This window comes from Coptis chinensis, chromosome 1 (assembly GCF_015680905.1).
Source record: "Coptis chinensis isolate HL-2020 chromosome 1, ASM1568090v1, whole genome shotgun sequence".
In the NCBI taxonomy this organism is placed as follows: Eukaryota; Viridiplantae; Streptophyta; class Magnoliopsida; order Ranunculales; family Ranunculaceae; genus Coptis; species Coptis chinensis.
Genome location: NC_141456.1, coordinates 81,791,825 through 81,809,868, shown reverse-complemented (window position 1 = coordinate 81,809,868; position 18,044 = coordinate 81,791,825). Strand labels below are relative to the sequence as shown.

The 18,044-nt window shown below is 36.7% G+C and overlaps 1 long non-coding RNA gene across 1 annotated transcript; it reads left to right on the top strand.

Annotated features, from left to right (window-relative positions):
• Window positions 1-11,858: 11,858 nt before the first annotated feature.
• LOC147525442 (uncharacterized) lies at window positions 11,859-12,785 on the top strand. Its single transcript, XR_015198128.1, has 2 exons — window positions 11,859-11,983; window positions 12,553-12,785. It is a non-coding gene; the product is annotated as an uncharacterized LOC147525442 (long non-coding RNA).
• Window positions 12,786-18,044: the final 5,259 nt, after the last annotated feature.

The following is an 18,044-nucleotide window of genomic DNA, read 5'->3' as shown; positions in this document are numbered from 1 at the left end:
AGATGGCAGCAACGCCATTTGATAAAACATAAAATTGATAGTTTACCTACGAAATGAACAATGAAACTCAAAACGTAAGTAAACTAAATAATATCTTACATGTCTATATTTATCAAAGTTTTCTACTCTCAATTCTATCGAAATAGAGTGGAGTAACAAATTCGTTCCACTCCTAGTTCTCTAACATGGAGTGTTTTCTAATCTAATTGATCAGTCTTAAGTCTAATGAGAGTTTTACGAAGGGTGTTATACTACGATACAATATGAAATTGATTATGTTGAATTTAAACTACGAATGCTATGGAAATATGATTGTTTTTTAATCTAGATAAAGGATTAGAGGGGGATTGAATCCACCTCGAATCCAACTTAATAACCTAGCATAGATTCTTGTATCTCAATTCTTACGTTCTTACTGCAAGAATTTCGAGTTCTAATCCCTAGTGTTCATGGCATTTCTACCAAATACTAACTAGCATGTGAGGTCGTCCACCCATTCTCATGGCGAATCACGACCTTCTAGAGTGGAATAGATTCTACAATGCTTCTACACTATACCACTAAGTTTTCATCAAAGCTTCATCAACCCCTCTAATGGAGGTTTTAGCCTTGAGTCATCAACCCATCATTTCCCATTGAATTATAACTACACATTACATTAAAATTCTAACTTAACTAATTGAACTAACAATAATTAAAATCTAATTAACAACTAAGAAATGATAATCAACAAGAATTAAAACTAGATCTAATAGATTGAAATAACAAAAACCGAAATGACAAAAAATCACTATTTTATTTATCTAATGAATGATATTCAATGATTCAAGAAATTAATCTAAAACAAGAAAATGAAATTCTAAAACTAAGTTCTAAAACTCATTAATGGAGGCTAACGTGGCACATTTCTGTGCATAATGGACTTTGAAGCCTGAAATGCATAAAAACACGTAATTAGTATTAACTCTTACTTATTATTCACATAATTGGTCTAAAAGTACGATTGTTAAGGGGTTAAAACTGCAGTTTTGGGCTCTTATCAACTCCCCTCCTTCCACCCTTTCAAAGGGATCTCGAGTTTGCACTCGATCCTTTTGTTTCTTCTTTGCTTCATAATTTTTTAAATCCACCTAGTAAACAAATACTTCAAAAGGACAAACCATTTGACACCTTCATTTTCAGAATTGAGACAGTCCCTACCTACAGTATGAATGAGTTTTGTGCTAAACACACATCCTCATTTTTTCCATGCTTTCTTTCTACAGCTTATCCATAACTTCCACAACCATTCACTTTTCCACACTTATTCACTAGGACACCCTCTCGTTCAAAAATGAAAAAGAAGGTGCATGCTAGGTTACGTTATAGGGTTATCCGACTTAAGCTTTCATTTCACTAGGTTGCGTCATAGGAAATCTTGGTGCTTGATTGTGTTTGGATATGTTTTCTGTGATATTTATTTATGGAATGATCCACAACTATTTCGGTTGTTGATATATGATAAACTGCATGTTCATACATATGTTAGATAAAGTCTCGAGTATCTGACTATAAACGACTAAACTTTTGTGTTTGGTGCATTTCCTTTCATTTCCATATATTAGTGAGTGCACCATTAAGGTAACCTGGCCCTCCCTATGGAGTGTGTGGCTGTAAGTACCGGATCCTAAGTCCACGTTTAACATAATTAACGTTTTCCATTCTTGCATGTTTTCTCAGATTTTTGAGTCATGTTTCTCTATGGGGTGAATTATGTCCTTATTTCTTATTGTTTTCCTTATAAAAGTAAAAAAAAAATATATTATATATATATATATATATATATATATATATATATAATATATATATATATATATATATATATATATATATAATAAACATAGTAATCTAGGAAGTCTCACGAATCTGACTTTAAAAGACCCACTTAAAAAACAAATTTTCTAAACTTTGTTGTATATATATATAATAAACATAGTAATCTAGGAAGTCTCACGAATCTGACTTTAAAAGACCCACTTAAAAAACAAATTTTCTAAACTTTGTTGTAAAATATTTTTTTGGGGGGTGGGGTGTTCGTGTTCCGTCCTAGAATGTTTTATGTCCCATTAGAGTTGTTTAGGCCGTTTAATTGTAATTCGATTTGGGTTGACATATTCTATGAATTTATAGTTCATTCGTTCGCATAACGTATGTTATGCACGCACTTCGAGGCATTTTCCACTATCTTATATGTCATCTACGGTCAGAATAGAGTGTTTTATGGATCATTGGATTGGAAATTCTCTCCTGATCATTTCCATATCTCATTAGCAAAAATCAAACCGGTAACGAAGCGGCAATTTTAGTTTGAAGTTGCGCAAAAAATCGAAATATTCGAAATTTTCGAATTGGGCTTGGGCCCAACTTCGGCACACAAGTGCACTGCGCTGACCAGCATTTACCTTTGCACCAACAGTCGCGTTCTTCACTTCCAAGCCGCCATTAACGACCACCAAAGCTTCGAAACCTAAAAAAAAAATAATAATAATAATAATAATAATAATAAGAAACCTAAACTAACCCACGCCAACCATCAAAAATCCACTTCAAATCTTCTCTAAATCCTTCCACCACCACCTCCACCAAGTTAAAAAACCAAAAACCACAGAAAATTTCAAAATTGTGAGCTGTCGCGCCACCACCGCGCCACCACCACTGTGTGTTTCATTCGGTCGACTCAAATTCCAACACCACATCCCATTTAAACCCCCACTACATTCCAAACACTCCAATGGCTCAACAACGCCGAATTTTGCCGGAGCAAGCATTTACTGGCACCACTTCGCGCCGTTTTACGGTGACAAAATGATCAGTAGAGACTGGAATAGCTTGTGGTACTCGACCGAAGCCTTTTACCACAAAGACCTAGTCCGACTGTTTTACAACACAAGGGAGGTGGAGGGGCGTAGAATTTTTGTTATGGTGGCGAAGAGGAGGAAGGAAATAACTGCTGGGTTGTTGGCTGAGATTCTAGGCATTCCGCCTAGAATCCATCTGGATGTCACGTTACAGGAGTCACAATATAATGGGGTAGAGCCGTTGATGCACGTGACAGTTACCGAAGGGAACTACAATGCGAACTCACATTGTGTTCGCCAGGCATCCCTCAGGACCAACCAGCTGGCTGCAGCTCAGTGGATTGGTCGGAACGTCCTAGGAAAGGAGAAGGTCAGCGACATCGGTCTGAACTGCCTCCACATTTTATGGATACTCCAGGAGCAGAAGTACGAGTTCTGTATCTTGGAGTTTTAACTTAACATGATTAGGGGAGTAAGGAAGTCTGTTGCACCTCTCCCTGTGTTGATAACCAAGATCATGCTGAAGTTGAGAGCAGCTCCGGCGTCTGATAGGATTTACCTCACTCTACACCGAAATCCTCGTATCTATAAGGATTGTGTCCAACGAGTTTGGAGGTTGCCTGAGGATAGGGAAGAGGATGAGGAGGATGGTGGAAATGAGAATGCCTCGGAGGATGAGGAGGACTTGACTTGTTTTGATACTGATGCCTTGGAGAGGTGCTGGTCAGATGCAAAACGCATGGCCGTAATTCATCGTGGCATACGTTCACTCAACACTATCTGCGAAGACCTCCGGACTCGACAGGCTACTATCCACCATAATTTCGAGATCCGTACCCAGAGGGAGGGCGAGCGGTGGGAACAGATGAGGGCCGAGCTAGAAGCTCAGCGCCAGTTCCGGGCCGACATGCTTGCACGATTCCCACCTCACGAGGATTCTCCTTCTGAGGACACACCATCGAGGCACGAGCGTCGTCGCCGAAAGATGAATGGTGCTGGCCCATCGGGAGCTCAGGAGCCATCTCTTGAGCGTGTGCCCTCTACTACCAGTACCGAAGTGGTTAGGGATAGTATAGTTTGATGTTTTTTTTTATTTGTAGTTTCATTATTGTTATTTATTTTAATGTAAGTTTAATTCCGTAATTGGAATTTTGTAGTGAAATGTACTTCGAATGAAAATTTTAATATAATGCGGTTATTTTCATTGTGCGTGGTTGTTTCATATTGATCCCACCTTCCCAATTGTTTGGGGGTGGTGTTATCTATTCCAGCATGATTTTTATATGACCCTTGTTTTAGAATTTATTGCGGAGTCAAGGTGAGAATATAGTCGGTTAGGCATATATATGAATAAGTATCATGGTAGAATGAAATCTCGATAAAATAGGTAGATTCTATCCTAAATTCAACCTAAAAGATACTAGGTTTGTTTTAGAATCAAGAATATGAGTTGTTTCCGTTTTCGGGGTTGGAAATTTTAGTATTTCCGGAAACTGCCGTAAAAACTTTTTGGCAACTTCCCGATCCGTTTTAGCAACTTAAAACATATATAAACTTCATTCATTCTACACTCACAACCCACACTACACCTAACTTCCATCACTCACCTTTCAATCCCACGTTTCCCATGTTTCGCCTCATTTTTCGCTCTTGACACCTCGGGCCGCGCTTCTGAGAGGAGCCGCTTCGCTCTACACTTTTTTGTCGAATTTTGTACAGAGCGCTTTTCGCCCCAAGGTGAGTCGCGACTTCGGCTCAAACACTGGAATTCCAAAATCTACAGAGCACACTCGCACCCAAGGTGAGTGCGACTCGCTCCAAACACTGGAATTCCAAAATCTTCAGAGCGCACTCGCGCCCTGACTTCCGTGGACCAGAAAAATTCCATTTTTCTGCGGGTTGTTGCCGGGTCATTCGCAGCTATTCCAGAGCGTAATTTTGAGATGACATCTCAAACATTGATACCGGAACAGTCTTTCGAAGATTTGTTCCAAAGCACTACTTATGGTGCTTGGTTTCGCGATGCGATCATATACGTTGGCTGGGAACCGCTTATGCCTGGCAAATTATCATAGCATGGCAAGACGCGAATGAACCTCACTTCTTTATAGAAGAAGAGGATGAGAAAGATGATGAGTAAAGCGGGAGATAAGGTAAGTTTTAATTCTAGTTAGTGTCTGCTTATGTCCCAAGCAATTTCATTCTTGTTAACCCCATAATGGGTAGAACTCGTATAGAGTTGCGTCAGTTTTTATTTCTTATATTAGTACGTTCTAACCTTGTTTTGCAGATGTTCTTGAATTTCACACGCTTCAATGGTATTTTTTCTACCCTCTTTATTTAAATGCTTTGAGGACAAAGCATGCTTCTTGTTTGGGGGGGCATAGAAACACGTGTAATTAAGGCATCTGTTAGGATATAGATAGGTATAATATGCATTTGTTTTCTAGTTAAAATTTCAAAAATTCAAAAATATAAATAAATAAGTTATGCTATACACTTAGGAATATTGGTATTGTTTCTTTCTCTATGCTCTTAATAATCTAGAAGTCTTACGTAGCTTTTGCATTAGAATAATTTATAGAAACTTAGGTTAATATGTAGGTAACAATCTTTGCATCTATCTATAAATATATTATATGAGTATCGATGATTGTTAGCAGTAAGTTTCTGAAATCTAGGCTAGAGTACTTATTCTACAAATCCTGTGAGAATATAGCCTAAAGCCTTATATGAACGAAACATTTGAGAAATGACACAAGGGAGAAGTAAAATCCGGATAAAGAAATCACACGTCCACTTGCTTGATCACTATGCCATATCCTAAGCGATAATTTAGGCCCTTTTTGGATCGATATAGCCAGAAATTCAAACTTATGAATTATTTTCCGCTAGTCGCCCCTCTGAGCCTTTCTTTAGCCTTCCATAAACCAAAATTCCTTTACCCTGTTACAAAAACAAAACAAAAACAAAAAAAAAAAAAAAAAAAAAAAAAAATCAACCTACCCAATCTAGAATAAGTCTGAGAATAGAATGAGGAAGAAAGAAGATGAGAAAAAACATGTGCAAACAAAAGTTAGTTAATTGCTTCAGAAATAAAGAAAAAAGTTTTCCATCCAAAGAAAAGAAAAATAAAAATAGAAATAAAATAAAAACTCCAAAAATAGAATAAAAGGGAGTCAAAAGCCAAAGAAAAGAAAAAGAAAAATATGGCTAAGGATGGAAACAAAGTATAGAAGCAAAAGAAAATAACAAGGTTTTCTCTAAGTTACATAATATGAAGACTCTATTATCTCAAACTTGTCATTTTGAATATCCATTTCCTTCTTTCTTAGACCATCTCCTAATCCCCGCAACACCTAATAAAGACCTCTAGCTCAATTAGGAATAGGTTAGTGTGATAGTAAGTGGCAGATGTGTTTGATCGACTCGAACTCCTTGTTGTCATTGAGATTGTAAGGTAAAGTGTGCCCACTGCACACCTGGCAGAAATAAACTTGAGTGGAAAAATCAGAGTGTTGTATCTTGACTATTATTGTGAGAACCTACTTAAGGACGCTAATTCGAAGTTTCAAAAACGAACCGCTAGATATTTCATAGTATTACTCATTGTATATATGTTTATTGTAGATGATTGATTATTATGCATATATTAGCTTAGGTTTCGACTTGATTACTCTATATGCATTGCTAGTGAGAGGTATAGTTAATTTAGAGTATGAATAAGGAAACAATAGTTTTATTTCTTAGTCGTTGTAGTATAGATAAAGTTTGTGAGTACCTTCACTGGAAAACTCTCACGAGGCTATAACTCGTCCACTAGGGAATTCCTAGTGGTTTAAGGCCTTGTTGCATATGGTCAATGCAATCGCACTCAGCGAAACGAGAGTAGATAGAACTCCATTTTTTGTCACTTATTTTAATTTCTCATCTTTGCTTGAGGACAAGCAAAATGCTATTTGGGGGTGGTTTGATAAGAGCCCAAAACTGTAGTTTTAACCCTGTAACAGTCATACTTTCACTACACCATAATAGGGATTTTGCAACAATTGCATTTTTTCGTTTGTAACACATACCCAGCCGTTAGTAAATTAATAACACTTAGAGTTCCGTTATAAAATTACGTAACCGTTAGTAATTTACCTGAAATATTTTGTGACGTCTATTAGATATTAACTAACGGTTACTCAAATGTTGCAAGTGTTAGAAAAAAGTAAATAGCAAAATTGGGACTAATTAAAAGAAAACAAAAAACTGTCGAAATGTTGAACGAGATTGTTTTCATTTCAATCCATTAGGTCAACAACCCTTCAAGTGAAAAAAAAGAGTAAACAAAAAGAGGAAAATGGGTGTTGGTTATTCTTTGCCGCCGCCGCTGATGTCTTTGTTGTCAATGTAAGTGTTCATCTTCCTCCTAATTTCTTCTTCCATCCATTTCTTCCTCTTCTCCATCTTGCTCAATTCGCGACTAATAAGAATATTTTTTTTGCTCAATCTCTCAGTAAGGGTTTTAAAGTTAGCTCTTTGTGGTGCCAAAAAGGACATACCTTTATTCAATATTTCAAAGACGAAATTGTTTGATCTGTGGAAGGAAGCTTGCTTTGAAAATGGTAACTAATAATTAGGGTACTTAGCTTCACCGATTTTGTTTTCGCCCGTTATCAAGATAGTTATAAAAGCACTTGAATTGTTTGATTGCTTGTCTATATGGGGTTGGGTTTTTTGGGAATTGTTAATTTTCAAGTATAAACTCCATTTTAGTATATTGAGTGATCATTTTCTTCAAATTATTGTTACATCTTTTTTGTTTGTTTTTAGTTTTTTATCCAAATGGTACAACACCCTTTTCTTATGTTCATGTGTTTTTCAAGTAACAAGTGAAAACAGGTTAGCTTTGTTGAGGTTCGTGTGATCAAAATGATGTATGAACCATGTCTTTATATCATGTTTAGATCCTGTTTTTAAGGTTTTAAATATTGAGAAGTTTATACAGAAATGGCTAGTTTTGGTTTTTTAAATAAATCAAAGGCTTATCTTGTGTTTTTAAACATCTCCTTTGTTTTACTCTTTGGTTTGTTCTTGACTGCCTATTTCTTCACATCAAAGAGTACTCTTGTTTCAAGTTCTAATCTACAATTGATTACTGATGCTATAAAAGATTACAGAGAGTTACGAAAACAAAAAGGCTATAAAGCCAAGTGTCTATTTCTTAAATCCCAACAGTCATGTGACACTAGTGGTTACATTGACTATTTTTACCTGTTTTATTGTTTGTGTGGGAATTGGCCTTTTTTGGGTTCTACCCTTGTATTCCTTTGGATTCTTGTGTTGTTTTACATCTTGGGGGATACAACTTCTACTTACTTTTGTACATCACTTGAAAGCTTGTCAAAGGTATTGAAATTGTCTCCTACTATAGCTGGAGTTACACTTTTGACCGGGTCAACCTAATCCACAAATCAAAGAAGGTGAAACATAATCTTTTGTAGAGCATTGAATTATGGATTTAAGTTTTAAAGAAGAGTGTTCTGGCTTAAATGAAACCTAACCGACTCGGCCAAACTCAACACGTGGGAACGGAGATGACCCAAGTCCTTGAACACCGACTCGACTGATTCGAGAGAAGGAGAGGTGGAGAGAATTAGGAGAGGTTTTGGTAGAGATAAACCTCTCCATGGCGTTTGTTTTGACACTAGTCTTTTCTTTTTGTTGGTCCTTTTATTGGGGGCGTTTTGGAGGAAGAGTTTTAATGTGTGAGTTTTTGGGTTAAGGGGAGAGAGAAATAGTTAAGGGTAGGAAATGATAATTATCTCAAGTAGAGTAGAGTAAAAGTAATGGAATCTAGTAACTTTTTTGTTTTAACAAAAGTCCGAAAAGCCAGTCAATGTGGTCCGTTTTGGTTGACCTAATTAGATTCTCTCGTGTCAAGTTATTGAGAGTTTATATTTGTGTTAATCAAGTCCGGTTAGTTAGAGTGCATAAATTTGTTTCAAAGAGAATACTAGAATCCCTAGCGTAGAGAGCATCGCCTATGTGTCTTCTAATATCATACAAGAATCATAGTATATATATTCCTTAATAACAATTCAATCATATCCCAAGTCCCAACACACAATAGGGTCCCGGGAGAAATTGAATGTATGTATGCAAACTTATCGCAAATTGAGTGGTGTTCAACTATTTTACGCTGGTAATAATAAGTAAATAATAATCCACTTTGCGATCGACACTCTATCTCAAATAAACTCTCGTGCATCTTTCTCAACAAGTACAACTTTCTTTTATATTAGTTTTTATATCTGTCCTCATAACTGGAAAAAACCAAATTGCTCAAATATTCTCGTGATCTCGTTCTCTCGGACACTTCGTCATATATTATTGCTGCAATAAAATTTCTTGTCTAATTTACATGGTTTTAGATAAACAAGTGAGATAGTGAGATTGGATAGAATTTGGGTTTTTAGATGGGGAGCTCTCAAGAGAAAGTTGTTGTTGTGATCATGGTTGGTGGACCAACTAAAGGTGAAATCTTGATTTGATTACGATTGAATTAGTTGAAATTTTAGTGTTTAGATTGGTAGGTTGGATTGGTGGTGTCTGTTTTTTTTAGTAGAATTTTGGTTATTGTGTTTGGATTTTGCAAGAACTCGTTTTCGAATCGTTGTCGTTGAATATACCCAAGCCATTATTTCCTTTGGCGTAAGTGCAATGGTTCATCATCCAATTTCAGCTTGTAAAAGGGTATGCTCTTTAATACTTCTGTTATGTGTTTGGATAATTTTATTTTATTTATGTAATTAAGATGAATTATGGGCTTGTGTAGATCCCTAACTTGGTGCAAATCTATCTCGTTGGGTTTTATGAGGAGCGTGAATTCGCATTATATGTTTCGTCCGCTTCTAATGAGCTTAGAGTCCCAAAAAAGGTAATTGTTATGCACTAGTGTGTTTCTAGCTTTAACTTTGGTTACTTACTATTTGAAAGTTTGGGGCTTATTGATATGCAATTGCAATGCTGAAATTTTATAGAAACTTGAAAGAAGATAAACCACATGGTTCACCGGGTGAACTTTACAACTTTAGAGATCCGATCATGGAAGATAATCCGGTTTGACTTCTATTTTTCTCCTTACTCATGTTGACCGAGATCTGTTTGTATAATGATTTTTTCCGTGTTCGTGATTCCATTTCCAATAACATAGCTAATATGGTTGTTGTTTAATGTGGCGAGTCACACATCTTTTGCTCAATTGTGGCGTTTGCTACAGCTTTCCATTGCCGAAATGCGTGGTAGGTCTATCAAGTCACTGATGTTTAATACTCCTATTAATAATAAAACCGTAATCGTTTCTACCTTGAATTCCTAACAGAGCGGACATGATATCATGTCCGCGCCCTGTTAGGAATCCAAATGCGGAAATATCATGCGATTGGAGGGTAAGATATATAGGCATGATAAATTACTCGGCTATCATTCTTCGGGCTCGGCAAATGCGTAACTAGCTGCGCTTGCTTTGTCTGCTGGATTTGCAACAATAGTTTGAACCAGTGCAAAAGCGGTCGGTGCTCTTGGAGCACTAGCAATGGGTGCTATTGGTCCCATTACAACAGTTTAGGATTGATTTGCTACTATTGTCGGTGCAAAGAAGGCTGGCTAGGGTATATTTGTAGAAAAAAGAACTGAAAAAGATGGCCCAACCGCCGCCGAGAGGTTTAGGAATGGATTTTTATAATGTTATCCTTCAAGAAGAACCTTTAAAGTCCACCACGGTAAGCTTACTCGAGTCTTACGTAGAGATATTGCTACTTTATAAAATTATGCACCTGCATAGATTATTATGAGTACCTAGGACCTAGATTCAAAATTGTTTTTGAAAATGAAACCTGTAATGTTAGTTTTAGGGATGCTCTGTAAATCTTTTGAAAAGAAAAAGAAAGAAAAGAAAGCATTCTTTTATACGTTTAGCCTTTCCTTGCTATATATTCCTTTAGCATTTTGGTGTACCATTGTTTTTATGTGTTGCAGTGTTGTTTAGTTGCATTTTATATTCCATATTGCGATTTGTATGGCCTCTTCCTATATTTTTGTAATGAATATGTCCTTGTATTTTAGGTCAAGCAAATCATAAAGTCCTTCAGATGGGCTCCTTTTCTTCTTCACAGAACCGATAGCTCCATGTTGAGTGTCTTGTTGTTGCTATCAAAGTACAGATTGAGGAGTGTGCCCATTACCGAGACAGGAAATCCTTTCGTTAAGAATTTTATTACCTAGTCAGCAGTGGTGCAAGGTCTCCAACAATGCAAAGGAAGGGACTGTTTGATTACATTGCAGGTCACCCAATATTTGATTTTGGGCTTCCTTTTGCGTCGTATGAGTAGGTGAGTTACTACTATATAGGTTTAGCATTGAAATTTCGAGCATGGCTGCCTATTGGAGTATTTATTATCTCTTGGAAAACATTGGTAGATGGCTAGAAGGACATTCTGATGGAATAATAAAGTTCACCTTTCTGTTGAAGTCAATAAGTGACACTTCTTTTCTTTTTTCTTTGTTGTTAATTAGGGGTATCTAAAGAAGCTATCCAGTACATGGGAAATTCCTCCTAAGAGCATTTAGGAAAATTATGCATTTGTAGTGTGTTTCATGGCCTTTTGATTTTGCGTGTTACGTAAAATTTTGTAGAAAATTGCAAGTCCGGCTTTCTGTGTTCTGCTTCCTTGTGATTGGAATATGTAGTTATATGTTATCACTATAAGGTGGTTGGAATAGATGTAAACATTATCCCCGTGTCTGAACCATTTGTATGTCCTCAAGATTTATGTTAGTGTGAATGCTAACCATAAACCATCCAATTATATGGGATGACAGCAGCACGCCCAGCGATTTTGTAACAGTTTAATGTTATTCATTAATATCCGTTAGTCTTGGAACAAGTTTTATGGGGCTTGCTAGAGGATCTGGTTGCCTTTGTAGGACACCTTATAATTGGTGAACTTGCTAATCTACATACAAAGTTCTTTCGTCGCATTGATCTTATGAGGCCGCACATGAAGTGGTTCTTGCTTTTAGACTTGCCGCATGATCTGCATTAATTCTGGTTCAGGGTATCTACTTCAGCTCATTATCACCTTCATAATGGTACCTTGGTTAGTTCAAACTTCACTTCTGCATCTTTAATTACACTGCCGTTGTTGCACTTTAGAATAGGTATGTTTGTACGTGAAGCTTATCTGCATCAGATAATTTAGTTAATTATCAGTGGATACTATAACACCCTTGCTTCCTGAGCTATTTTCTCGTTGTGTTTCTTTGAAGAAATTGTCTTCCTGTCTTTTGTTTCTTTTAAAAGAGAGGAGATAAAGTTTAACTAATTGAACTAGAAAACATTGTTTTTTTTTTTTTAATTGAACTAATTTGTTAGCATACACAAACAAACTCTTGGTGGCAGGACGAGGTAGCTTAAGACAGTTTTGTCTTAGGTTTAATTTGGTCCCACAATTAGAATTTACATATTTCAAACACATCGGCGATTTTTGTAATAGTATTTGGTTGTTTAATAAGGTGTAAACTAATATTCATTGGGATTCCTTAGAACCTTTGTTGTTGCTATTTACTTTATTAGGTGTGTCAAGCATTTACTTATGAAAGTGGACTACTATGAATCGATCGTCTCAATTTTCTTAATTTCTTTTTGGTGTCATTGGTCTGGTTGCAGCTGTCGATGGCTTTTATGATTGCTAGAGGAAGGACAATGTGAGATCAAAATGTTTCGTTTTAGATCGAGCTATTAGGACTTATTCTATCTATGTATTTTGTTTACAAAAGACATAATGAGTTTACTGATTGTTATTATATTTTTGGTTATTATCTCATTGTTGAATAAAATGTAATCAAAGTTAAGACTTGCGACTTATGAATGAATTATGGAGTATGTTTGGTTTAAGTATTTTCTTTCTCATTATTGTATCTAAGTGTATGTTTAAGTTTTTAGTGGGATAGATAGACTGTGTATAATATGTTTCTTTCTCATTATTGTATCTAAGTGTATGTTTAAGTTTTTAGTGGGATGGATAGACCGTATAATATGTGGGATATATGTATGCTAGAAGCGGTGGCGTGGAATGATTGGGGCCAGAATATTTAATTATTTTTTTTTCAAATGTTTCTAAATTTAGCAACGGTTGTGTATCCGTTACTAATAGAAGCATAGGTAACGGTTACGTATCCGTTAGAAATGAAAATTGCTAACGCTTTCATTTGTTGTAAATAAATTAAGAACAAAGTTAATAACCGTTACTAATAATTTACCAACGGTTGATAAGTGTTGCTGAAATTAATTTTAGTAACATTTGATAACCGTTGGTAAATTTGCTAACACTTTATAACCGTTACTAATATCCGTTACTAATATTTCTCACGCTTTTGTGTCGACGAAAAATAACCGTTACTAATATTTTTTGTAACGGATGCACATCCGTTACAAATAAGCTGTTATGGTGTAATGTTTTAGACCAATTATGTGAGTAATAATTAAGAGTTAATACTGATTATGTGTTTTTATGCATTTCAGGCTCCAAAGTCCATTATGTGCATAAATGTGCCACTTTAGCGAGATAAAAGAGCAAAGGTTGGTTGCTAAGGAGTTCTGTGATTAAAGGCCAAGATTGAACAAGACAAAGCCTTTCTAAAGCCCGGTCAAAAGCTGAAAAGTCGACGCGGGCAGAAATAGCACACAAAGTCAGCAGAACTTCCGAAGGCCGTATCTTTGGACTCAGACCTCGGAATTGGGCCTACCTTATGTCAAAACTACCGGCTCGGAAAGAGCTTTCCAATGGTCCAAGCCTTAACCCAATCAGAGGAGCAAAAGTGGACGAAAAGTCTGTTGAAGCCAACTGCAGCTGAAGAGGCCTTTTTGGACTGAAAGAATTGGGTTTTGGGCCTGATTCTCTGGCCCAAAACATGGCTCCAAGCCCATGCACGATTTTTGGATCTGAAAGTATAAAAATAAGAGCTTGACTCTTTGTTAATGGTAGCTAGTTAGGTTAGAAAATAAGTTAGGTTAGGAAGCTAATGTTAATGGAGTTTAGGGTTAGAAAAAGATAGATCTAGATCTAATTTTGAGTTTTATCCTATTAATTAATTAGTTTTCATACCTTGTTTTAATATAGATTATTGAATCATTGTTACTTTTCATTAGATTAATAAAGTTAGTTGTTTTTTATAATCTAGCTTCATTTTCCACTAAACATCTATTGCAATTCATTGATGTCATTATTAGTTTAATTAAATTATTGCATGATTAGTTTCCATTGAGTTTAAATAAGCAAAGTTCAAATCTTGATATCATGTCTTGTTTGAATTCCATTGGGAATGATAGCGTAATGATTCTCGGCTAAACCTCCATTTGAGGGGGTTGAGAAACCTTGATGAAAGCTTGATTCCGATTATCGTAGAGTCGTCGTAATTTCCTTTCCACTCTAGAAATGATTAGTTCACCATGAGAATGGGTGTAATCGTTCACATGCTAGGTATGAATTGGTAGAAATGTCATGTGTAATTAGGGATTAGGAGTAACCATATTGTTCTGCAGGCGATTCAATTCGATTAAGTTAATTTATCGTCGTTAGTAGGATTAAGTCGAAGTTAAGGTGGAATCAATCCCCCTCTAACTCCTTATCATAGAATCAACGTAGGATTCCCATAGTTGTTCTAATAGTCGACTAGTTGCATCTTGTGGGTAGTTGTATCGTAGTCTAGTTGCCATTTCGTAAATCTCTCATTAGACTTTTTAGTTAAGATTACTTATACGTAGAGAACACAAAGATACCTAAAGGACTAGGAGTGGAACGAATCATCTACTCCACTATATCTCATAGGATTGAGAGTAGAATCTTTGATAAAATATAGGCACATAAGATAGTTTTAGTTTACTTACGTTTTGAGTTTCATCGTTCATTTCGTAGGTAAACTATCAATTTTATGTTTTATCACACCCCCTGTTAGTTAAATAAGAATTTATAACTGCAGATAGCTATGAAAGCTAGGAAATAGAATCATTTGATACAGGGTTCCCATGATTACCGAGTTTTATGTTGATAATTCATCTTACTTGTAACATCATGGCATTAGAATGACACAGAATTGAGTCCGACATGTCCTAAAAGTCCTATTGTAATTGTTTGTATATGTGTTTTTCTCTATATTTTTTAAGTAGAACGGATCCTTTCTCTATGTCGTCCTCGCAAAAGTAGTATTAGAGATTTCTCTATACCTATCAAACTCACTAGTAAGATATTTGTCCATAATTTTTTTTTTAATCTTAGTGTGGAAATCCTTTTTATATTTGTAGTTAGTAAGACATAGCATATATATCTCCAGTGACACCAATGATGAATTGCTTGCATTATGCCTCAGCACCAAGGAAGTTTGAGGGGGTGAGAGTATATGAGGGGCCAGTAGTGCATACTTTCTAAGACTTTTGGAGGGGCTAAGCCTTGTAGTTTCACAGAATTTTACATTGGTAGTCATATAACATAAGAGGCTTTGCAAATCATAACGACTGTCTCCGTCCTTGTGCACTTTTAACTTGTTTGTTCACTTTGCTGTGGTTGGTGTTTCATTGTTGGCGCCTGCAAGGTGCTAAATTCATGTGTCTATCTTTGTGACGCTATCCGGAACAACGACCAGGATAGGTGAGAATGCAGATATGCTACCTTATTCAGTTCCATCTCTGTAACACTAAGTCAATTATTTTTGTTATTTTGTTAATGCAATATTTATAGAGGCACATATGACAAATACTTTTCTTATTTTGTGTCTTTAAAGAGGCACATCTGTGTTTAATCTCTATCTAGATTATTTTGAATATGTTTTTGGGGAGATTACAGTTATCATCTTCCTCTCACAACCATCATTAAAAATTTCTTCCAAAACTATGAAATCCGAATGACAGTTTCCATTTATGTCTTCCTAGGAGCATGAGAGCATTTAATCGGATGAAGATTGAATACTACACTATAAGAAGCAAGTTTCAGACCCTTCTTGAGGTAATATATGATCTTAGGCTTAATTTTCCTATATTCTTTGAAAATAAGATCCGTAAAGATGAAATTCCTATACTGATTACCACATTTGCAAAGTAACATCACAGTAGTCTCACTAAGCCAATAGCTAGCCAAATCAGATACCTAATTAATTGTTGGGTCTTTTTGAGTTATCCCCCCAAAGTTATGTCGAGTTTTGTGTTTAACCCCCAAAATTCCAATCATCACAATTAGACTCCCAATCTGTCTCAGAACTCTAAAAACACTGTTCATTTTTTTCATAATGCCCAAACTACCCTTTTGAAAGAGCCGTTAGAAAGTTAAAGAACCGTTTGAAATTTCGGACATCCTCTTTGACTTATCCAATATTGGTTGACTCCTTTCTTCCCCAACCATATAAAATCCAAATTTCGCTCTCCAACAACAATTAATGGGTGGTGGTCAACCAAATTAAGATGTCAAAGGGAGAGATGGTATCCGCTTTCCTCCACACCTTAAAATAGCCTTTTCTTTTGTCCATCTGGGCACAACTTTCGTCGAACTTCATAGGAGAAAGGGTAGAAGAAAAAGTAAAGTCTGGTGCAGTGAGTTGTTAGACACAAAAGCCGTAAGAGCATTACTCGAAAGCAAGTGTCCTGAGCTTCTACTAGCAAATGACTACCACAAAAGGAGTTCGTGAAGGAGAAGTCAAAATGGTGTCACTTCTAAGGTGAATCATACATAAAAGCAAGCAACCTATGCTCAACCAGCTGTGACTCAGCCTTTTTCCTCATACCATCATATTGGTACAACCGGTTTGGTTCCCCAAGCAAGCAAGTGGTACCAACAAATGGAGAATAGCTTGTCGCAATAAGGAGTCGCGAAAGTTCGACCCTGCCATAACTTCCGCCGCAATTGAGAGCATTAAGGTCCATCCCTCCGACAGGCCTAATCCTTTACCAAGATGGTACAACTTCGAGGTGTGAGTTTCATTCCGCGGAGTTGGTCATGACACGAACAACTCGCTACAATTTGAAACATCGGGTCCAGGACCTCATTGATATTCCCAAGGACAAGCCTTATCCAAAATCCTCTTCCCATTCATGAAGTTGGAAGCACCACCTCCGCCATCAACATGATGTTCTCTCTTCTATGCAATTAGAAGAGCTTGCGAAGTCGGGACCTATTAATGAGTATGAATAGTAGGGGTGCAGAGTGAACCTTCCTATTCCAACGGCGATGTAAAGAAATCTTCTTCACCGGAGACTCTCGCCGGATATGAGTTGAAAACAGCTCGTAGGGAGAGTAGTTAAGCTTGACCAAGAGTTGGTATGGCGGAGTGAAGGCTTAGCTTTGAAAGAAAATAAGGCAAACACAAAGGCTAACAACTCAAGCAATCTGCCTTTCTCCTGTTGAAGAAGCACGGAAGCAAAGGCACCAATGGTAGCATCGCTGGTTCAAGTGCAAGATGGGTAGCAATAATTCCAAATGAGGGGTTGGAGGCGTAGCTTTATCTTTTGTTTGAGACTGGCAGCCCCCTTATTTGTAATCCGCAAGCCGGACTAAAAAGGTATTAAAGGCGATATAAAGTATGTTTTGATTTAGTTTCAGAGTTCCGCTTTGCCGCTCATCAACCGAGATTCCCAATTGCCGTATCATTGAAAACTTGTGATTCCGGTCAAGTCAACTACTTGAATTCAGCAGCTAGCCGGGTGAGAAGTAGGACAAAGATCTCGATGAAGAATCAAAGAATTTCTCACTTGGCACCGACTCTTTCTCTTTTGGATCGGATTCACCGGGTACTTTAGATGTGAGGTTAAGCTTTTCCCGGTTTCCTCCAACTAATGGGCGACTCCCAAGTACCATTTGTCTCCCAAGCCTATCTTCCATTAACAACAACTAATTAGAGCAACAACAAATTGCTCTAATAGTGACATTTTAGTTTGGTTCACCACCACCCATTAGTTCTTTGTGGAGAGAAGCGAGCTGGATTTTATATGGTTTGGGAAGAAAGGAGTCAGCCAATATCGGATAAGTCAAAGAGGATGTCAGAAATTTCAAACGGTTCTTTAACTTTCTAACGGCTCTTTTAAAGGGGTAGTTTGGGCATTATGGAAAAAATAAACAGTGTTTTTAGAGTTCTGAGACAGATTGGGGGTCTAATTGTAATGATTGAAATTTTGGG